At 39.6% G+C, this 24,577-nt stretch overlaps 1 long non-coding RNA gene across 8 annotated transcripts; it reads right to left on the bottom strand.

Moving 5' to 3' along the window:
• Positions 1-281: 281 nt before the first annotated feature.
• Positions 282-22,903, bottom strand: LOC131197129 (uncharacterized). 8 transcript variants are annotated; one of them, XR_009154881.1, is made up of 10 exons: positions 22,703-22,903; positions 21,537-21,652; positions 21,029-21,140; positions 20,831-20,916; positions 10,286-10,379; positions 6,234-6,393; positions 5,067-5,182; positions 4,361-4,527; positions 3,494-3,587; positions 282-2,750 (listed from the first exon to the last, which is right to left on the bottom strand). It is a non-coding gene; the product is annotated as an uncharacterized LOC131197129 (long non-coding RNA). The 8 variants fall into 8 exon arrangements; XR_009154882.1 differs by lacking the exon at positions 22,703-22,903 and adding an exon at positions 22,037-22,087; XR_009154883.1 differs by lacking the exon at positions 21,029-21,140 and having other exon boundaries at positions 22,703-22,893.
• Positions 22,904-24,577: the final 1,674 nt, after the last annotated feature.

Raw genomic sequence — 24,577 nt, 5'->3', positions numbered from 1 at the left:
GGCCTTCCAAGCCCAAAATGGAGCACAAGGGTGTCACGTGGTGAACCGTGGCCCATTTTGGCATCCAGGTTGGTGCAGGGAGCCTTCCAGGCCCAAAATGGGGCATGAGGAGCATTGCGCCAGAGGTGAAAGAAAGAGCAGAAGGAAAAGAAGATGGATACAATAAAGTTAAGTAAACTTTAAAATTAAAGAAAAGAAAAACAGATAAGAGAGTAATTGCCAAAGATGGATTCCTAGACTTGTACCTCAATCTTTGCAATGAAACAGACTGAGACAGTAACATCATTTAATTATGATTTATTTAGAATGTCCTGACTAAAAAGAATTTCTCTCATTCAAAGTGGGAACCCAAATCATCGACTTTCAGTCCCTCTTACAGTTAACACATCAATGAAAATACAAGGGAAAAAACTCAAGAGAGTACACACACCATACCATGTATGAAGTAACACTTTATAAATAGCAGGCCCACACATCTAAGATGAACTATCCTTCAGAGTTTGTCTGCCTTGCAGCGTAGTAGATTTTAAAAATCAACCCAATTGCTTGTGATCTGGGGAGACTTGCAGTACAGACAGTAAGTGTTACCCATATCAAGAAAAAAAGAGTAAACATCCAGACATTTACATCTTCATGAGTCATTCCAGTGAGTGAGCAATAAGATACATGAAGAAAGGCAGGGTCGTTAAATATTAAGGAACTCGCAAAAAAGGGAGGCACTCCATAGGATGTGTATCCTTCTAACTCAATAGGTCCGCGATGCGAACCTATGGCATGTGTTCCAGAAGTGGCACCCACAGCCATTTTTCTGGCCACGCAATTCACCCTCAGTTTTCTGCAAGTATTCACTGGAGGTTGAATACATATATGGCAGTGCAGTGATGGTAAACATGTAGTTAAAATGCTGATCGGTCTTTTCAGCATCCGTGGTGATCCACAAGAAAGGCATGAGAAAAAAAAAGTAGGCGTTGTGGTTGATGAAGGCTATCCAAGTCCATTTCCATATAGTTTTCAGTGTTATGGCCAACTATTCCCAAAGTGGAAGTTTCTCCATATAGGTTCCCATTGAAGTTTACTGAATTAAAAGATAATCATTGTGGGGCTAACCATATATCTATTCGTATGGAGTGTCCATTCTTTGGACATTTTCCAGGTCTGTTCCTATAACACTTAGTTGTGCCTATCCGCCCAACTGGGTTTTCTTTCCACACATGGGGTATGGAACTAAACTTCAGTTTGTAGTCTTCTAGTGGCACTGGCTATAACATGGGGATAGATTTGGAATGATGCAGAAATATGGAGAAGGACAAGTGCTAATTCAGCAACCCTAAACTAGGCAAATACCAACACAACACAGAATGGAAGGGGTATTTCCATTTAATGCAATTAAATGCATTTAAATCCTAGTGCATTAAATCCTAATGCACTGAATGCAATTAAATCCTAGTGGCACTGGCTACAACATGGGGATAGATTTGAAATGATGCAGAAATATGGAGAAGGACAAGTCTAATTCAGCAACCCTAAACTAGGCAAATACCAACACAACACAGAATGGAAGAGGTATTTCCCTTAATGCAATAATGGAAGTTGGGATGTCATCCTAAAAGCTGAGAATATGCATATGTATATGCATATACCCGTACTCCTGGAAATAAAAGTCCCCAGAGTACACACACCATACCAGGTATGAAGTAACACTTTATAAACTGCAGGCCCACACATCTAAGATGAACTATCCTTCAGAGTTTGTCTGCCTTGTATCAGAGCAGACTTTAAAAATCAACCCAATTGCTTGTGATGTGGGGAGACTTGCGATACACATAATAAGTGTCACCCATATCAGGAAAAAAAAGAGTAAACATCCAGACATTTACATCTTCATGAATCATTCTTGTGAGTGAGCAATAAGATGCATCAAGCAAGACAGGGTCGTGATATATTCAGGAACTCTCAACAAAGGGATTCACTCCATTGGTTGTGTATCCTTCTAACTCAATAGGTGATCGTGGTGTAACATCGACTATTTAGTTTAACATGTTCTATGTCACGTTTACCATGTTCTATGTCTGGTCCCTCTGTTCTATGGAGCGGGAAACTCTTTCAGAAAAAAATGTAAATGTAAATAAGGATTACATTCATCCCCATTATCCAAACCTCACAAGTGCTACGCCCAGTCCACTGCATAGATAAGTTGACTGTATTCACTGGAGGTGGAATACAATATATGGTGCGCTTGTAGTTGAAATGCTGATTGGTCTTGTCAGCATCTGCAGTGGTCCACACGAAAGGCATGAGAAAAAAAAAGCAGGCATCATGGTTGATGAAGGCTACCCAAGTCCATTTCCATCTAGTTTTATGGCCAACAATTCCCAAAGTGGAAGTTTCTCCTTCTAGGTTCCTATTGAAGTCTACTGCATTAAAAGATAATCATTGTGGGGCTAACCATATATCTATTGTTATGGAGTGCCCATTCAGGCTTCTTTGGGCATTTTCCAGGTCTGTTGCTATAAACTTAGTTGTGCCTATCAGCAGGAAAGCTGGTTTTTCTTTCCACACATGGGGTATGTAAGGAACCTCCTCTCCTAGGCATTTCCATTGCATAGATTAGATGAGATGAGCTGCTTCCATAGCCAGAAAGGAGATAAACCAGCTTTTAAAAGGAGAGTTAAAAATGGCTGTTGAGTTGGGTTGTTCCCAGTTTCCGAATCTGGTAAGTCACCTGGATATCAACCTCTTGCGATAGGTCCCTTAAAAAAAAAAATCACAGAAAGTGATGAAAGTATGTGCCACAGTTCACCAGAACCCAAACTGCACACTTTCTTTTTGCCATAATTCCACATATTTTTCCGTGTTGGTAAAAAACCTGTAAATGATTCAATTCTAAAGTCCAAACACATTCTATAAAAAACAGGTGAATTTACCAAGCAAAGTATGGAAAAGATTCCAAGTTTAGTTGAACCTAATTGGCTATTGTTGGCCCTCAAATCTTGTTACGCTTAATTACGTAATCAGGCAATGTAAGATAAAGCGCTTAGGCAGTTTTTCCCCCACTTTCCTCCTCTAGGGAAGATAAATCAAGAGAGATTAGCATGACAGTATAACTGCAAAGCAGGCCCTCACATCCTCATAGGACTATTTGCATCCACCTATAATCTAAGGCAAGACTTGGCCATTGCTTGAAATGTAAATACTTTCCATTTTCCTAATAATTCACAGAATAAGATCTTGGAAAGCTGGGATGCTATCCGAGAATATATGTATTTTTTATTTCCTGGATTGGTTCCAGAAGAAAGGTTGATTTCCCCGCCCCCCCTGTGTCAGATAGACTATACTTGTCCATGGACGCTCTATCAAATATTGCAAAGTTTACTCTTCCTCCCCTATTTCACCCTATTAGATGCCATTTTAAGGGACAGAGATGACACCCAGTAAACTTGTTATCACAACCCACACTAAGATTTTAGTAGTAAAACATATAGGTTTCACTGACCAGCATTATGCTAACAATCCTGGAATGCTTCTGTGTCAGGCAGATGATGTACAAATCCCTCTTGGGGCAGCACAGCAAGGAAGCAATAGGATAGCTGTGAAGACAAAAGAACAGTTTACAAAAGTTATAAATATGAAGAGGGAAAAAGAGAAAAATGCTGAGGTGCTGTGCCATGCCCGTCTCTCCATCATAACAAAAGTTAACAAAGGAAGCTGCAGACAGCCCACACTACAAAGCAGAACTCACCAGAATAAACTTTACATCCAAATAAATGTTTGATATCCAAGTTCTCTCATCTCTCCAAATCCTATCTTTCCCTTCATTCATTTTTTCCCCGTGTGGATGCAATTCCGTGCTTTATCAGCAATGTGTGTTTTTCTAAAGCAACCCCAGGGTTTTCCGTCTTACCAACACCATATTTAGGTTTTAAAATGGTAATACCCTCTTCGGAAAATTGATTCAAAAGTAGGCTAGCTTTCTCCAAACAGAAGACATGTACTGGGAATATTGAGAAGAAGCTCAAAAAAAAGGCTTCATTTTAAGAAGGACGCTAGGGACATTAGATTGCCTAAAGGTTAGCAAAACTCACATGCGTTCCTTCTATTTGGCAGCCATTCCGCAAGTAGTAATCTCTACCAGAGCGTTTGCAGTGAAGCAGCTGGCTCAAAGTCAGCACAACTGCATTTTAAAGGCCCATCACCCTCAATTCACTCTGGAGATCTCAGTGATTTGTTTCTGCTGGGAAACTGCTTTTGAACTTTGCGCTGGAGATAGATTTGGGGTTTTGCTGAACAGATAAGTTTGTGGTTATTGAAACGGCCAGCATATATGATATAAAAGTAAAAAGTTGAAGTTTTATCTCGATACCTTATTCTACTGCACCAAAAGGAGTCGGAAGCCAATGCTGCTTAATCATAACAGCTGCTGCACAGACAGTGGGAGGCAGGCGTTCTCTATCAGGGAAGAAGAAAATTCTGTAAACTCTTGGCTTCTTATTTCCACCTGGAGACGCCACTCCACGGAATTATATCTCCCTAATGAGAGAGTAGATTCTAAGTTACTTACTAAAGTTGTCCACTTAATTATTGTGTATTCATCCATTTTCTGTGGCTTCAGAGGCTTGATTGAAATCTGTATTGCAGAGTGGATATGCTGTGTCTTCTTCCTTTTCCTTATTCTTAAATCCCAGAGTTAGGATTATTACATTATGTCTGGTTGCTTTTTTTTTTTTTATGTCAGCTATTGTATGGTATCTTCTTCAAATTTGAGAAGGGCTCTGTAATTCTAGGTTAGTTTTAACTAATAAGAACGATGTGTTTTAGCATTTCTCTTTTATGTATCACTCCTCTTTATTAGTTATTGAAAGTTCGGGATATTCAAACCCTATTTTCTCCTCTTTGTTTCTTTTTGCTAGTTAATGATTATAATAAAGGTGATTGATTTGAAAGTATAGCTGGGGGAGATAGGGGGCCTCTTAGGTGATACAATTTAAATAGTTTAAAAATTAGAAATGGAGAATAAACATACCAAAGAAAAAGTTAAAATTGGAGAGCATAAACTCAGAGCTACTCACCCATCGCCATCTTGAGCTCCAGCCCCCAATTAGTTGCTGGAGTTAAAACTCTCTTAACCTCTGACCGCCAATCTCCATCCCTTTTAACCCCTGCATTTCCTAAATTTACTGCATGCCTAGAAAAAAGGGACAGAATCTGTAGGTTACTTACTTTGCTAAGTGCCTGCCAGGCTGAGTGGTAGAAAAAAGAAAAGAAAAGCTTTCTGCAGCTTTTTTGCACTGAAGAAAAAGCTCCCTTAAAGAAAAAGTGGCTACAGCACAACATAGGCAGCAAATGGTGCAGCAGAAACCGGGGTAGATTTTTTTGCAGTCATCCAGAAATTAACTGAATTAATGTACATTTACAGAAATATATTTTAGATTTGCATTTAAAGTAAGAATAACTAAAATCTAACACACGGTTTTTGTGTGTGTGGGAGAGAGAAGTGACACTTCTCTCAAAGTCATCCATTAATATTATGTTGTTGCTGACTTTTATCATAATATTAACATTTTCCTACATTGGGTTACTCTAATTTCTTGATTCTTCTTTTTCTGCCTCTTCCTTCCTTCCTTCCACATTTCAGCAGCAACAGTTTTATTTTAAAAACTAACAATCCCCTTCTTTCCCTCCCTCTATTCCAAGCCCCGCCTACTTTTCTCAGTTTACATTCCAAGTCAGGAATGTCAGCATTCATGCCTATGCTTCTCTCATTTCTTTCACCTTTTCTGAAATGCTTGCAAGTGGGAGGCAGTCACACAGGTAAAAGGGAGAAGTCGTCGTCCATGGTGCCTTAGTCACAAAACTTTTCCATAATATTCAAAGGGAGCTTTTATCTATCTTGAGGTGGCATATATTAACACAGGTAGAAAACTCAATTATTCGATCATCCTCTTTATTTTAACTTCCTATACATTTTGATTCACTTGACAAGAGGAGAAGAATCTAGGACCAGGTGTCTAGAAATGAATACTTTGTGATATTAAAGAAAGGAGATCCAATCATTTTCTTCTTCTTCTTCTGAATCTCTGTTCATTCCGATCTTTCCTGGCACTGTCTTTATGAATAAATACTACTGTGCATTCTTTCTGGATGACTTGTTGTCTTTACTATCTGTCTAATCTATATATGTGACTTTAATATTCAATGATCAGTAAGGCATTCAGTTTAGGGTGAACTCCACTTACCTTCACTACTGGTACACAAATGGGAGTGTGCACGCTTGCGCGCTCGCTTCATTCGTGTGCAACACCTCTGCGCATGTGCAGGATCTTTTCAAGTGGGAGGTTGGACTAGAAGACCTCTGAGGTCCCTTCCAACTCTGTTATTCTATGTTCTATGCTCTATCTGAGAGAAACATTATGCAGAATTTATAGTTTATGTGAGGTCTAAAAGAAGGAACATACCAGAAGGCGAACTGGTTGTTAACTTTTTGCCCAGTTTGGAGAACCAGCTAATCCCACCTCTGGCTGGCCCCAACCGCCCCGCCCCTACCAGAAATCCCCCCCCCCGGAATCTGTTTTGGCTTCCAGGGTGGTACAGGAGGCCTTCCAAGCCCAAAATGGAGCACAAGGGTGTCACGTGGTGAACCGTGGCCCATTTTGGCATCCAGGTTGGTGCAGGGAGCCTTCCAGGCCCAAAATGGGGCATGAGGAGCATTGTGCGCCAGAGGTGAAAGAAAAGAGCAGAAGGAAAAAGAAGATGGATACAATAAAGTTAAGTAAACTTTAAAAATTAAAGAAAAGAAAAACAGATAAGAGAGTAATTGCCAAAGATGGATTCCTAGACTTGTACCTCAATCTTTGCAATGAAACAGACTGAGACAGTAACATCATTTAATTATGATTTATTTAGAATGTCCTGACTAAAAAGAATTTCTCTCATTCAAAGTGGGAACCCAAATCATCGACTTTCAGTCCCTCTTACAGTTAACACATCAATGAAAATACAAGGGAAAAAACTCAAGAGAGTACACACACCATACCATGTATGAAGTAACACTTTATAAATAGCAGGCCCACACATCTAAGATGAACTATCCTTCAGAGTTTGTCTGCCTTGCAGCGTAGTAGATTTTAAAAATCAACCCAATTGCTTGTGATCTGGGGAGACTTGCAGTACAGACAGTAAGTGTTACCCATATCAAGAAAAAAAGAGTAAACATCCAGACATTTACATCTTCATGAGTCATTCCAGTGAGTGAGCAATAAGATACATGAAGAAAGGCAGAGTCGTTAAATATTAAGGAACTCGCAAAAAAGGGAGGCACTCCATAGGATGTGTATCCTTCTAACTCAATAGGTCCGCGATGCGAACCTATGGCATGTGTTCCAGAAGTGGCACCCACAGCCATTTTTCTGGCCACGCAATTCACCCTCAGTTTTCTGCAAGTATTCACTGGAGGTTGAATACATATATGGCAGTGCAGTGATGGTAAACATGTAGTTAAAATGCTGATCGGTCTTTTCAGCATCCGTGGTGATCCACAAGAAAGGCATGAGAAAAAAAAAGTAGGCGTTGTGGTTGATGAAGGCTATCCAAGTCCATTTCCATATAGTTTTCAGTGTTATGGCCAACTATTCCCAAAGTGGAAGTTTCTCCTTCTAGGTTCCTATTGAAGTCTACTGCATTAAAAGATAATCATTGTGGGGCTAACCATATATCTATTCGTATGGAGTGTCCATTCTTTGGACATTTTCCAGGTCTGTTGCTATAAACTTAGTTGTGCCTATCAGCAGGAAAGCTGGTTTTCTTTCCACACATTGGGTATGGAACTAAACTTCAGTTTGTAGTCTTCTAGTGGCACTGGCTATAACATGGGGATAGATTTGAAACGATGCAGAAATATCAAGAAGGACAAGTGCTAATTCAGCAACCCTAAACTAGGCAAATACCAACACAACACAGAATGGAAGGGGTGTTTCCATTTAATGCAATTAAATGCATTTAAATCCTAGTGCATTAAATCCTTAAGCATTTAATGCAATGAAATCCTAGTGGCACTGGCTATAACATGGGAATAGATTTGAAATGATGCAGAAATATCGAGAAGGACAAGTGCTAATTCAGCAACCCTAAACTAGGCAAATACCAACACAACACAGAATGGAAGGGGTATTTCCATTTAATGCAATTAAATGCATTTAAATCCTAGTGCATTAAATCCTAATGCATTGAATGCAATTGAATCCTAGTGGCACTGGCTATAACATGGTGATAGATTTGAAATGATGCAGAAATATGGAGAAGGACAAGTGCTAATTCAGCAACCCTAAACTAGGCAAATACCAACACAACACAGAATGGAAGAGGTATTTCCCTTAATGCAATAATGGAAGTTGGGATGTCATCCTAAAAGCTGAGCATATGCATATGTATATGCATATACCCGTAATCCTGGAAATAAAAGTCCCCAGAGTACACACACCATACCAGGTATGAAGTAACACTTTATAAACTGCAGGCCCACACATCTAAGATGAACTATCCTTCAGAGTTTGTCTGCCTTGTATCAGAGCAGATTTTAAAAATCAACCCAATTGCTTGTGATGTGGGGAGACTTGCGATACACATAATAAGTGTCACCCATATCAGGAAAAAAAAGAGTAAACATCCAGACATTTACATCTTCATGAATCATTCTTGTGAGTGAGCAATAAGATGCATCAAGCAAGACAGGGTCGTGATATATTCAGGAACTCTCAACAAAGGGATTCACTCCATTGGTTGTGTATCCTTCTAACTCAATAGGTGATCGTGGTGTAACATCGACTATTTAGTTTAACATGTTCTATGTCACGTTTACCATGTTCTATGTCTGGTCCCTCTGTTCTATGGAGCGGGAAACTCTTTCAGAAAAAAATGTAAATGTAAATAAGGATTACATTCATCCCCATTATCCAAACCTCACAAGTGCTACGCCCAGTCCACTGCATGGATAAGTTGACTGTATTCACTGGAGGTGGAATACAATATATGGTGCGCTTGTAGTTGAAATGCTGATTGGTCTTGTCAGCATCTGCAGTGGTCCACACGAAAGGCATGAGAAAAAAAAAGCAGGCATCATGGTTGATGAAGGCTACCCAAGTCCATTTCCATCTAGTTTTATGGCCAACAATTCCCAAAGTGGAAGTTTCTCCTTCTAGGTTCCTATTGAAGTCTACTGCATTAAAAGATAATCATTGTGGGGCTAACCATATATCTATTGTTATGGAGTGCCCATTCAGGCTTCTTTGGGCATTTTCCAGGTCTGTTGCTATAAACTTAGTTGTGCCTATCAGCAGGAAAGCTGGTTTTTCTTTCCACACATGGGGTATGTAAGGAACCTCCTCTCCTAGGCATTTCCATTGCATAGATTAGATGAGATGAGCTGCTTCCCATAGCCAGAAAGGAGATAAACCAGCTTTTAAAAGGAGACTTAAAAATGGCTGTTGAGTTGGGTTGTTCCCAGTTTCCGAATCTGGTAAGTCACCTGGATATCAACCTCTTGCGATAGGTCCCTTAAAAAAAAAATCACAGAAAGTGATGAAAGTATGTGCCACAGTTCACCAGAACCCAAACTGCACACTTTCTTTTTGCCATAATTCCACATATTTTTCCGTGTTGGTAAAAAACCTGTAAATGATTCAATTCCAAAGTCCAAACACATTCTATAAAAAACAGGTGAATTTACCAAGCAAAGTATGGAAAAGATTCCAAGTTTAGTTGAACCTAATTGGCTATTGTTGGCCCTCAAATCTTGTTACGCTTAATTACATAATCAGGCAATGTAAGATAAAGCGCTTAGGCAGTTTTTCCCCCACTTTCCTCCTCTAGGGCAGATAAATCAAGAGATTAGCATGACAGTATAACTGCAAAGCAGGCCCTCACATCCTCATAGGACTATTTGCATCCACCTATAATCTAAGGCAAGACTTGGCCATTGCTTGAAATGTAAATACTTTCCATTTTCCTAATAATTCACAGAATAAGATCTTGGAAAGCTGGGATGCTATCCGAGAATATATGTATTTTTTATTTCCTGGATTGGTTCCAGAAGAAAGGTTGATTTCCCCGCCCCCCCTGTGTCAGATAGACTATACTTGTCCATGGACGCTCTATCAAATATTGCAAAGTTTACTCTTCCTCCCCTATTTCACCCTATTAGATGCCATTTTAAGGGACAGAGATGACACCCAGTAAACTTGTTATCACAACCCACACTAAGATTTTAGTAGTAAAACATATAGGTTTCACTGACCAGCATTATGCTAACAATCCTGGAATGCTTCTGTGTCAGGCAGATGATGTACAAATCCCTCTTGGGGCAGCACAGCAAGGAAGCAATAGGATAGCTGTGAAGACAAAAGAACAGTTTACAAAAGTTATAAATATGAAGAGGGAAAAAGAGAAAAATGCTGAGGTGCTGTGCCATGCCCGTCTCTCCATCATAACAAAAGTTAACAAAGGAAGCTGCAGACAGCCCACACTACAAAGCAGAACTCACCAGAATAAACTTTACATCCAAATAAATGTTTGATATCCAAGTTCTCTCATCCCTCAAATCCTATCTTTCCCTCCATTCATTTTTTCCCCATGTGGATGCAATTCCGTGCTTTATCAGCAATGTGTGTTTTTCTAAAGCAACCCCAGGGTTTTCCGTCTTACCAACACCATATTTAGGTTTTAAAATGGTAATACCCTCTTCGGAAAATTGATTCAAAAGTAGGCTAGCTTTCTCCAAACAGAAGACATGTACTGGGAATATTGAGAAGAAGCTCAAAAAAAAGGCTTCATTTTAAGAAGGACGCTAGGACATTAGATTGCCTAAAGGTTAGCAAAACTCACATGCGTTCCTTCTATTTGGCAGCCATTCCAAGTAGTAATCTCTACCAGAGCGTTTGCAGTGAAGCAGCTGGCTCAAAGTCAGCACAACTGCATTTTAAAGGCCCATCACCCTCAATTCACTCTGGAGATCTCAGTGATTTGTTTCTGCTGGGAAACTGCTTTTGAACTTTGCGCTGGAGATAGATTTGGGGTTTTGCTGAACAGATAAGTTTGTGGTTATTGAAACGGCCAGCATATATGATATAAAAGTAAAAAGTTGAAGTTTTATCTCGATACCTTATTCTACTGCACCAAAAGGAGTCGGAAGCCAATGCTGCTTAATCATAACAGCTGCTGCACAGACAGTGGGAGGCAGGCCTTCTCTATCAGGAAGAAGAAAATTCTGTAAACTCTTGGCTTCTTATTTCCACCTGGAGACGCCACTCCACGGAATTATATCTCCCTAATGAGAGAGTAGATTCTAAGTTACTTACTAAAGTTGTCCACTTAATTATTGTGTATTCATCCATTTTCTGTGGCTTCAGAGGCTTGATTGAAATCTGTATTGCAGAGTGGATATGCTGTGTCTTCTTCCTTTTCCTTATTCTTAAATCCCAGAGTTAGGATTATTACATTATGTCTGGTTGCTTTTTTTTTTTATGTCAGCTATTGTATGGTATCTTCTTCAAATTTGAGAAGGGCTCTGTAATTCTAGGTTAGTTTTAACTAATAAGAACGATGTGTTTTAGCATTTCTCTTTTATGTATCACTCCTCTTTATTAGTTATTGAAAGTTCGGGATATTCAAACCCTATTTTCTCCTCTTTGTTTCTTTTTGCTAGTTAATGATTATAATAAAGGTGATTGATTTGAAAGTATAGCTGGGGGAGATAGGGGGCCTCTTAGGTGATACAATTTAAATAGTTTAAAAATTAGAAATGGAGAATAAACATACCAAAGAAAAAGTTAAAATTGGAGAGCATAAACTCAGAGCTACTCACCCATCGCCATCTTGAGCTCCAGCCCCCAATTAGTTGCTGGAGTTAAAACTCTCTTAACCTCTGACCGCCAATCTCCATCCCTTTTAACCCCTGCATTTCCTAAATTTACTGCATGCCTAGAAAAAAGGGACAGAATCTGTAGGTTACTTACTTTGCTAAGTGCCTGCCAGGCTGAGTGGTAGAAAAAAGAAAAGAAAAGCTTTCTGCAGCTTTTTTGCACTGAAAAAAAAGCTCCCTTAAAGAAAAAGTGGCTACAGCACAACATAGGCAGCAAATGGTGCAGCAGAAACCGGGGTAGATTTTTTTGCAGTCATCCAGAAATTAACTGAATTAATGTACATTTACAGAAATATATTTTAGATTTGCATTTAAAGTAATAATAACTAAAATCTAACACACGGTTTTTGTGTGTGTGGGAGAGAGAAGTGACACTTCTCTCAAAGTCATCCATTAATATTATGTTGTTGCTAACTTTTATCATAATATTAACATTTTCCTACATTGGGTTACTCTAATTTCTTGATTCTTCTTTTTCTGCCTCTTCCTTCCTTCCTTCCACATTTCAGCAGCAGCAGTTTTATTTTAAAAACTAACAATCCCCTTCTTTCCCTCCCTCTATTCCAAACCCCGCCTACTTTTCTCAGTTTACATTCCAAGTCAGGAATGTCAGCATTCATGCCTATGCTTCTCTCATTTCTTTCACCTTTTCTGAAATGCTTGCAAGTGGGAGGCAGTCACACAGGTAAAAGGGAGAAGAAGGAAGTCCATGGTGCCTTAGTCACAAAACTTCTCCATAATATTTAAATGGAGCTTTTATCTATCATGAGGTGGCATATATTAACACAGGTAGAAAACTCAATTATTCGATCATCCTCTTTATTTTAACTTCCTATACATTTTGATTCACTTGACAAGAGGAGAAGAATCTAGGACCAGGTGTCTAGAAATGAATACTTTGTGATATTAAAGAAAGGAGATCCAATCATTTTCTTCTTCTTCTTCTGAATCTCTGTTCATTCCGATCTTTCCTGGCACTGTCTTTATGAATAAATACTACTGTGCATTCTTTCTGGATGACTTGTTGTCTTTACTATCTGTCTAATCTATATATGTGACTTTAATATTCAATGATCAGTAAGGCATTCAGTTTAGGGTGAACTCCACTTACCTTCACTACTGGTAAACAAATGGGAGTGTGCGCTTGCCGCTTCATTCGTGTGCAACACCTCTGCATGTGCAGGATCTTTTCAAGTGGGAGGTTGGACTAGAAGACCTCTGAGGTCCCTTCCAACTCTGTTATTCTATGTTCTATGCTCTATCTGAGAGAAACATTATGCAGAATTTATAGTTTATGTGAGGTCTAAAGAAGGAACATACCAGAAGGTGAACTGGTTGTTAACTTTTTGCCCAGTTTGGAGAACCAGCTAATCCCACCTCTGGCTGGCCCCAACCGCCCCTACCAGAAATCCCCCCCCCCCGGAATCTGTTTTGGCTTCCAGGGTGGTACAGGAGGCCTTCCAAGCCCAAAATGGAGCACAAGGGTGTCACGTGGTGAACCGTGGCCCATTTTGGCATCCAGGTTGGTGCAGGGAGCCTTCCAGGCCCAAAATGGGGCATGAGGAGCATTGTGCGCCAGAGGTGAAAGAAAAGAGCAGAAGGAAAAAGAAGATGGATACAATAAAGTTAAGTAAACTTTAAAAATTAAAGAAAAGAAAAACAGATAAGAGAGTAATTGCCAAAGATGGATTCCTAGACTTGTACCTCAATCTTTGCAATGAAACAGACTGAGACAGTAACATCATTTAATTATGATTTATTTAGAATGTCCTGACTAAAAAGAATTTCTCTCATTCAAAGTGGGAACCCAAATCATCGACTTTCAGTCCCTCTTACAGTTAACACATCAATGAAAATACAAGGGAAAAAACTCAAAGAGAGTACACACCATACCATGTATGAAGTAACACTTTATAAATAGCAGGCCCACACATCTAAGATGAACTATCCTTCAGAGTTTGTCTGCCTTGCAGCGTAGTAGATTTTAAAAATCAACCCAATTGCTTGTGATCTGGGGAGACTTGCAGTACAGACAGTAAGTGTTACCCATATCAAGAAAAAAAGAGTAAACATCCAGACATTTACATCTTCATGAGTCATTCCAGTGAGTGAGCAATAAGATACATGAAGAAAGGCAGGGTCGTTAAATATTAAGGAACTCGCAAAAAAGGGAGGCACTCCATAGGATGTGTATCCTTCTAACTCAATAGGTCCGCGATGCGAACCTATGGCATGTGTTCCAGAAGTGGCACCCACAGCCATTTTTCTGGCCACGCAATTCACCCTCAGTTTTCTGCAAGTATTCACTGGAGGTTGAATACATATATGGCAGTGCAGTGATGGTAAACATGTAGTTAAAATGCTGATCGGTCTTTTCAGCATCCGTGGTGATCCACAAGAAAGGCATGAGAAAAAAAAAGTAGGCGTTGTGGTTGATGAAGGCTATCCAAGTCCATTTCCATATAGTTTTCAGTGTTATGGCCAACTATTCCCAAAGTGGAAGTTTCTCCATATAGGTTCCCATTGAAGTTTACTGAATTAAAAGATAATCATTGTGGGGCTAACCATATATCTATTCGTATGGAGTGTCCATTCTTTGGACATTTTCCAGGTCTGTTCCTATAACACTTAGTTGTGCCTATCAGCAGGAAAGCTGGTTTTCTTTCCACACATGGGGTATGGAACTAAACTTCAGTTTGTAGTCTTCTAGTGGCACTGGCTATAACATGGGATAGATTTGGAATGATGCAGAAATATGGAGAAGGACAAGTGCTAATTCAGCAACCCTAAACTAGGCAAATACCAACACAACACAGAATGGAAGGGTTTTATTTTAAAAACTAACAATCCCCTTCTTTCCCTCCCTCTATTCCAAGCCCCGCCTACTTTTCTCAGTTTACATTCCAAGTCAGGAATGTCAGCATTCATGCCTATGCTTCTCTCATTTCTTTCACCTTTTCTGAAATGCTTGCAAGTGGGAGGCAGTCACACAGGTAAAAGGGAGAAGTCGTCGTCCATGGTGCCTTAGTCACAAAACTTTTCCATAATATTCAAAGGGAGCTTTTATCTATCTTGAGGTGGCATATATTAACACAGGTAGAAAACTCAATTATTCGATCATCCTCTTTATTTTAACTTCCTATACATTTTGATTCACTTGACAAGAGGAGAAGAATCTAGGACCAGGTGTCTAGAAATGAATACTTTGTGATATTAAAGAAAAGAAAAACAGATAAGAGAGTAATTGCCAAAGATGGATTCCTAGACTTGTACCTCAATCTTTGCAATGAAACAGACTGAGACAGTAACATCATTTAATTATGATTTATTTAGAATGTCCTGACTAAAAAGAATTTCTCTCATTCAAAGTGGAACCCAAATCATCGACTTTCAGTCCCTCTTACAGTTAACACATCAATGAAAATACAAGGAAAAACTCAAGAGTACACACCATACCATGTATGAAGTAACACTTTATAAATAGCAGGCCCACACATCTAAGATGAACTATCCTTCAGAGTTTGTCTGCCTTGTATCAGAGCAGACTTTAAAAATCAACCCAATTGCTTGTGATCTGGGAGACTTGCAGTACAGACAGTAAGTGTTACCCATATCAAGAAAAAAAGAGTAAACATCCAGACATTTACATCTTCATGAGTCATTCCAGTGAGTGAGCAATAAGATACATGAAGAAAGGCAGAGTCGTTAAATATTAAGGAACTCGCAAAAAAGGGAGGCACTCCATAGGATGTGTATCCTTCTAACTCAATAGGTCCGCGATGCGAACCTATGGCCTGTGTTCAAGTGGCACCCACAGCCATTTTTCTGGCCACGCAATTCACCCTCAGTTTTCTGCAAGTATTCACTGGAGGTTGAATACATATATGGCAGTGCAGTGATGGTAAACATGTAGTTAAAATGCTGATCGGTCTTTTCAGCATCCGTGGTGATCCACAAGAAAGGCATGAGAAAAAAAAAGTAGGCGTTGTGGTTGATGAAGGCTATCCAAGTCCATTTCCATATAGTTTTCAGTGTTATGGCCAACTATTCCCAAAGTGGAAGTTTCTCCATATAGGTTCCCATTGAAGTTTACTGAATTAAAAGATAATCATTGTGGGGCTAACCATATATCTATTCGTATGGAGTGTCCATTCTTTGGACATTTTCCAGGTCTGTTCCTATAACACTTAGTTGTGCCTATCCGCAGGAAAGCTGGTTTTCTTTCCACACATGGGGTATGGAACTAAACTTCAGTTTGTAGTCTTCTAGTGGCACTGGCTATAACATGGGGATAGATTTGGAATGATGCAGAAATATGGAGAAGGACAAGTGCTAATTCAGCAACCCTAAACTAGGCAAATACCAACACAACACAGAATGGAAGGGGTGTTTCCATTTAATGCAATTAAATGCATTTAAATCCTAGTGCATTAAATCCTAATGCATTGAATGCAATTGAATCCTAGTGGCACTGGCTATAACATGGTGATAGATTTGAAATGATGCAGAAATATGGAGAAGGACAAGTGCTAATTCAGCAACCCTAAACTAGGCAAATACCAACACAACACAGAATGGAAGAGGGTGTTTCCATTTAATGCAATTAAATGCATTTAAATCCTAGTGCATTAAATCCTAATGCATTGAATGCAATTGAATCCTAGTGGCACTGGCTATAACATGGGGATAGATTTGAAATGATGCAGAAATATGGAGAAGGACAAGTGCTAATTCAGCAACCTAAACTAGGCAAATACCAACACAACACAGAATGGAAGAGGTATTTCCTTAATGCAATAATGGAAGTTGGGATGTCATCCTAAAGCTGAGCATATGCATATGTATATGCATATACCCGTAATCCTGGAAATAAAAGTCCCCAGAGTACACACCATACCATGTATGAAGTAACACTTTATAAATAGCAGGCCCACATCTAAGATGAACTATCCTTCAGAGTTTGTCTGCCTTGTATCAGAGCAGACTTTAAAAATCAACCCAATTGCTTGTGATCTGGGAGACTTGCGATACACATAATAAGTGTCACCCATATCAGGAAAAAAAAGAGTAAACATCCAGACATTTACATCTTCATGAATCATTCTTGTGAGTGAGCAATAAGATGCATCAAGCAAGACAGGGTCGTGATATATTCAGGAACTCTCAACAAAGGGATTCACTCCATTGGTTGTGTATCCTTCTAACTCAATAGGTGATCGTGGTGTAACATCGACTATTTAGTTTAACATGTTCTATGTCACGTTTACCATGTTCTATGTCTGGTCCCTCTGTTCTATGGAGCGGGAAACTCTTTCAGAAAAAAATGTAAATGTAAATAAGGATTACATTCATCCCCATTATCCAAACCTCACAAGTGCTACGCCCAGTCCACTGCATAGATAAGTTGACTGTATTCACTGGAGGTTGAATACATATATGGCAGTGCAGTGATGGTAAACATGTAGTTAAAATGCTGATCGGTCTTTTCAGCATCCGTGGTGATCCACAAGAAAGGCATGAGAAAAAAAGCAGGCATCATGGTTGATGAAGGCTACCCAAGTCCATTTCCATCTAGTTTTATGGCCAACAATTCCCAAAGTGGAAGTTTCTCCTTCTAGGTTCCTATTGAAGTCTACTGCATTAAAAGATAATCATTGTGGGGCTAACCATATATCTATTGTTATGGAGTGCCCATTCAGGCTTCTTTGGGCATTTTCCAGGTCTGTTGCTATAAACTTAGTTGTGCCTATCAGCAGGAAAGCTGGTTTTCTTTCCACACATGGGGTATGGAACTAAACTTCAGTTTGTAGTCTTCTAGTGGCACTGGCTATAACATGGGGATAGATTTGGAATGATGCAGAAATATGGAGAAGGACAAGTGCTAATTCAGCAACCCTAAACTAGGCAAATACCAACACAACACAGAATGGAAGGGGTATTTCCATTTAATGCAATTAAATGCATTTAAATCCTAGTGCATTAAATCCTAATGCATTGAATGCAATTGAATCCTAGTGGCACTGGCTATAACATGGTGATAGATTTGAAATGATGCAGAAATATGGAGAAGGACAAGTGCTAATTCAGCAACCCTAAACTAGGCAAATACCAACACAACACAGAATGGAAGAGGTATTTCCCTTAATGCAATAATGGAAGTTGGGATGTCATCCTAAAAGCTGAGCATATGCATATGTATATGCATATACCCGTAATCCTGGAAATAAAAGTCCCCAGAGTACACACACCATACCAGGTATGAAGTAACACTTTATAAACTGCAGGCCCACACATCTAAGATGAACTATCCTTCAGAGTTTGTCTGCCTTGTATCAGAGCAGACTTTAAAAATCAACCCAATTGCTTGTGATGTGGGGAGACTTGCGATACACATAATAAGTGTCACCCATATCAGGAAAAAAAAGAGTAAACATCCAGACATTTACATCTTCATGAATCATTCTTGTGAGTGAGCAATAAGATGCATCAAGCAAGACAGGGTCGTGATATATTCAGGAACTCTCAACAAAGGGATTCACTCCATTGGTTGTGTATCCTTCTAACTCAATAGGTGATCGTGGTGTAACATCGACTATTTAGTTTAACATGTTCTATGTCACGTTTACCATGTTCTATGTCTGGTCCCTCTGTTCTATGGAGCGGGAAACTCTTTCAGAAAAAAATGTAAATGTAAATAAGGATTACATTCATCCCCATTATCCAAACCTCACAAGTGCTACGCCCAGTCCACTGCATAGATAAGTTGACTGTATTCACTGGAGGTGGAATACAATATATGGTGCGCTTGTAGTTGAAATGCTGATTGGTCTTGTCAGCATCTGCAGTGGTCCACACGAAGGCATGAGAAAAAAAGCAGGCATCATGGTTGATGAAGGCTACCCAAGTCCATTTCCATCTAGTTTTATGGCCAACAATTCCCAAAGTGGAAGTTTCTCCTTCTAGGTTCCTATTGAAGTCTACTGCATTAAAAGATAATCATTGTGGGGCTAACCATATATCTATTGTTATGGAGTGCCCATTCAGGCTTCTTTGGGCATTTTCCAGGTCTGTTGCTATAAACTTAGTTGTGCCTATCAGCAGGAAAGCTGGTTTTTCTTTCCACACATGGGGTATGTAAGGAACCTCCTCTCCTAGGCATTTCCATTGCATAGATTAGATGAGATGAGCTGCTTCCCATAGCCAGAAAGGAGATAAACCAGCTTTTAAAAGGAGACTTAAAAATGGCTGTTGAGTTGGGTTGTTCCCAGTTTCCGAATCTGGTAAGTCACCTGGATATCAACCTCTTGCGATAGGTCCCTTAAAAAAAAAATCACAGAAAGTGATGAAAGTATGTGCCACAGTTCACCAGAACCCAAACTGCACACTTTCTTTTTGCCATAATTCCACATATTTTTCCGTGTTGGTAAAAAACCTGTAAATGATTCAATTCCAAAGTCCAAACACATTCTATAAAAAACAGGTGAATTTACCAAGCAAAGTATGGAAAAGATTCCAAGTTTAGTTGAACCTAATTGGCTATTGTTGGCCCTCAAATCTTGTTACGCTTAATTACATAATCAGGCAATGTAAGATAAAGCGCTTAGGCAGTTTTTCCCCCACTTTCCTCCTCTAGGGAAGATAAATCAAGAGAGATTAGCATGACAGTATAACTGCAAAGCAGGCCCTCACATCCTCATAGGACTATTTGCATCCACCTATAATCTAAGGCAAGACTTGGCCATTGCTTGAAATGTAAATACTTTCCATTTTCCTAATAATTCACAGAATAAGATCTTGGAAAGCTGGGATGCTATCCGAGAATATATGTATTTTTTATTTCCTGGATTGGTTCCAGAAGAAAGGTTGATTTCCCCGCCCCCCCTGTGTCAGATAGACTATACTTGTCCATGGACGCTCTATCAAATATTGCAAAGTTTACTCTTCCTCCCCTATTTCACCCTATTAGATGCCATTTTAAGGGACAGAGATGACACCCAGTAAACTTGTTATCACAACCCACACTAAGATTTTAGTAGTAAAACATATAGGTTTCACTGACCAGCATTATGCTAACAATCCTGGAATGCTTCTGTGTCAGGCAGATGATGTACAAATCCTCTTGGGGCAGCACAGCAAGGAAGCAATAGGATAGCTGTGAAGACAAAAGAACAGTTTACAAAAGTTATAAATATGAAGAGGGAAAAAGAGAAAAATGCTGAGGTGCTGTGCCATGCCCGTCTCTCCATCATAACAAAAGTTAACAAAGGAAGCTGCAGACAGCCCACACTACAAAGCAGAACTCACCAGAATAAACTTTACATCCAAATAAATGTTTGATATCCAAGTTCTCTCATCTCTCCAAATCCTATCTTTCCTTCATTCATTTTTTCCCCGTGTGGATGCAATTCCGTGCTTTATCAGCAATGTGTGTTTTTCTAAAGCAACCCCAGGGTTTTCCGTCTTACCAACACCATATTTAGGTTTTAAAATGGTAATACCCTCTTCGGAAAATTGATTCAAAAGTAGGCTAGCTTTCTCCAAACAGAAGACATGTACTGGGAATATTGAGAAGAAGCTCAAAAAAAAGGCTTCATTTTAAGAAGGACGCTAGGGACATTAGATTGCCTAAAGGTTAGCAAAACTCACATGCGTTCCTTCTATTTGGCAGCCATTCCAAGTAGTAATCTCTACCAGAGCGTTTGCAGTGAAGCAGCTGGCTCAAAGTCAGCACAACTGCATTTTAAAGGCCCATCACCCTCAATTCACTCTGGAGATCTCAGTGATTTGTTTCTGCTGGGAAACTGCTTTTGAACTTTGCGCTGGAGATAGATTTGGGGTTTTGCTGAACAGATAAGTTTGTGGTTATTGAAACGGCCAGCATATATGATATAAAAGTAAAAAGTTGAAGTTTTATCTCGATACCTTATTCTACTGCACCAAAAGGAGTCGGAAGCCAATGCTGCTTAATCATAACAGCTGCTGCACAGACAGTGGGAGGCAGGCGTTCTCTATCAGGGAAGAAGAAAATTCTGTAAACTCTTGGCTTCTTATTTCCACCTGGAGACGCCACTCCACGGAATTATATCTCCCTAATGAGAGAGTAGATTCTAAGTTACTTACTAAAGTTGTCCACTTAATTATTGTGTATTCATCCATTTTCTGTGGCTTCAGAGGCTTGATTGAAATCTGTATTGCAGAGTGGATATGCTGTGTCTTCTTCCTTTTCCTTATTCTTAAATCCCAGAGTTAGGATTATTACATTATGTCTGGTTGCTTTTTTTTTTTTTTAAGGCAGCTATTGTATGGTGTCTTCTTCAAATTTGGGAAGGGCTTTGTAATTCTTGGTTAGTTTTAACTAATAAGAAAGGTGGGTTTTAGGATTTCTCTTTATGTATCACTCCTCTTTATTAGTTATTGAAAGTTCGGGATATTCAAACCCTATTTTCTCCTCTTTGTTTCTTTTTGCTAGTTAATGATTATAATAAAGGTGATTGATTTGAAAGTATAGCTGGGGGAGATAGGGGGCCTCTTAGGTGATACAATTTAAATAGTTTAAAAATTAGAAATGGAGAATAAACATACCAAAGAAAAAGTTAAAATTGGAGAGCATAAACTCAGAGCTACTCACCCATCGCCATCTTGAGCTCCAGCCCCCAATTAGTTGCTGGAGTTAAAACTCTCTTAACCTCTGACCGCCAATCTCCATCCCTTTTAACCCCTGCATTTCCTAAATTTACTGCATGCCTAGAAAAAAGGGACAGAATCTGTAGGTTACTTACTTTGCTAAGTGCCTGCCAGGCTGAGTGGTAGAAAAAAGAAAAGAAAAGCTTTCTGCAGCTTTTTTGCACTGAAGAAAAAGCTCCCTTAAAGAAAAAGTGGCTACAGCACAACATAGGCAGCAAATGGTGCAGCAGAAACCGGGGTAGATTTTTTTGCAGTCATCCAGAAATTAACTGAATTAATGTACATTTACAGAAATATATTTTAGATTTGCATTTAAAGTAATAATAACTAAAATCTAACACACGGTTTTTGTGTGTGTGGGAGAGAGAAGTGACACTTCTCTCAAAGTCATCCATTAATATTATGTTGTTGCTGACTTTTATCATAATATTAACATTTTCCTACATTGGGTTACTCTAATTTCTTGATTCTTCTTTTTCTGCCTCTTCCTTCCTTCCTTCCACATTTCAGCAGCAACAGTTTTATTTTAAAAACTAACAATCCCCTTCTTTCCCTCCCTCTATTCCAAGCCCTGCCTACTTTTCTCAGTTTACATTCCAAGTCAGGAATGTCAGCATTCATGCCTATGCTTCTCTCATTTCTTTCACCTTTTCTGAAATGCTTGCAAGTGGGAGGCAGTCACACAGGTAAAAGGGAGAAGTCGTCGTCCATGGTGCCTTAGTCACAAAACTTTTCCATAATATTCAAAGGAGCTTTTATCTATCTTGAGGTGGCATATATTAACACAGGTAGAAAACTCAATTATTCGATCATCCTCTTTATTTTAACTTCCTATACATTTTGATTCACTTGACAAGAGGAGAAGAATCTAGGACCAGGTGTCTAGAAATGAATACTTTGTGATATTAAAGAAAGGAGATCCAATCATTTTCTTCTTCTTCTTCTGAATCTCTGTTCATTCCGATCTTTCCTGGCACTGTCTTTATGAATAAATACTACTGTGCATTCTTTCTGGATGACTTGTTGTCTTTACTATCTGTCTAATCTATATATGTGACTTTAATATTCAATGATCAGTAAGGCATTCAGTTTAGGGTGAACTCCACTTACCTTCACTACTGGTACACAAATGGGAGTGTGCACGCTTGCGCGCTCGCTTCATTCGTGTGCAACACCTCTGCGCATGTGCAGGATCTTTTCAAGTGGGAGGTTGGACTAGAAGACCTCTGAGGTCCCTTCCAACTCTGTTATTCTATGTTCTATGCTCTATCTGAGAGAAACATTATGCAGAATTTATAGTTTATGTGAGGTCTAAAAGAAGGAACATACCAGAAGGCGAACTGGTTGTTAACTTTTTGCCCAGTTTGGAGAACCAGCTAATCCCACCTCTGGCTGGCCCCAACCGCCCCGCCCCTACCAGAAATCCCCCCCCCCGGAATCTGTTTTGGCTTCCAGGGTGGTACAGGAGGCCTTCCAAGCCCAAAATGGAGCACAAGGGTGTCACGTGGTGAACCGTGGCCCATTTTGGCATCCAGGTTGGTGCAGGGAGCCTTCCAGGCCCAAAATGGGGCATGAGGAGCATTGTGCGCCAGAGGTGAAAGAAAAGAGCAGAAGGAAAAAAAAGATGGATACAATAAAGTTAAGTAAACTTTAAAAATTAAAGAAAAGAAAAACAGATAAGAGAGTGAAGGGAACATATATACTAAAATATTAGAATTAGTAGGAAACTTGCTAATGATATTTGATGTCTTGGTCTCTTGTTTGTATAACTGCACATGGTAAATATCTGTTTCCCATAACACTGACATATATATATTGTGCCCTTTTGTGGTTAGAACATAAATATGCCATCATGGATGGTTATGGAGGTCACACTGACTAAATTCCTGAATTGTTACTGATACCTCATCCCACCAATGACAGTCTCTGGAAATTGTCAGAGTCCATCATTTGATCTCTCCCCACCCCACTCTGGCTGAGAACGTGTATGTCATCCTCCAGGAAATCAAGTGGTAATTAAGAAGACAAATGGAAAAGATAACACCACAGAAAGAAATCAGATTACATACACTGACCCTTACTATTGTGTGACCTGATGTAAATCCAGAAGTTAGTTTACATTCACTGACTTATACTATGGGAACATGCAAACCAGATTCCAGAATACGCAGATGCCAGAGTTGAGGATTTATGACTTTTTGGGTATAAGAGGACATCGCTTTCTGTCATAAGTTCGTAGTTCTTCCTTGCATGTATGTATGCACCATTATGTGTTTGGAACAGCTAACCATTTAAGCTTGATCAAGATTAAATGCTATTTTACTCAAGCCTCTGTTTAAGTCTCTTGATTGGCAGGTATGAGCTTAGACATATTAATAAATGGACTTTACATTTGGCGCCCAGACGTGGGGCTCGAAGGCAATGCTTTTCTTCGAAATGGCTACATTTAGCCCCCCACAATTCTGAACTCCATTGAAGTTCAGCAGGCCTTCAAAACGGTGGGCAGGAAAAACTGGCATGGGCCATAGACAATGTCAAAGCGCTCCCAGTACGTTTGAACTGGTGATATTGGACTGGCGGATGCCAGCAGATCCTGATTCAGCCGGACCTGAACGCCCATTGAGGCTTGAACCGGGAAGATTGTACAATCCTAGGTGAGTAGAAATTTTTTGGGGAGGTAAGAGGGAGTGTTGCTTTGTGTGCGTGAATGAGAGGAGGGAAATTCCTACTAGAGGTTTGCCCTCCAAGTGAGTGCGGAGATCCAATTTGCGGTTCTGATTATTTGAGAATATCAGCCAGAGCGGATCGCTTTGAAAGGCGGGTGACTGTTGGAATAAAAGTCTGCAGTGAAAGGGTCGTTCTGGTCAAAACTCTGAGCTTGAAAGGGGCCCAAGAAATCCTTTTGAAAAAGGAGAGTTTGTCAGTTCGAGCCTAGGAAGTGCCGAGAAAGCCCCTCACTGGACAAAAGCCCTTACTAAAGAGGGA

The sequence above is a fragment of the Ahaetulla prasina genome, chromosome 4, assembly GCF_028640845.1.
Source record: "Ahaetulla prasina isolate Xishuangbanna chromosome 4, ASM2864084v1, whole genome shotgun sequence".
Classification (NCBI taxonomy): Eukaryota; Metazoa; Chordata; class Lepidosauria; order Squamata; family Colubridae; genus Ahaetulla; species Ahaetulla prasina.
This window is presented reverse-complemented; position numbering and strand designations above follow the sequence as displayed.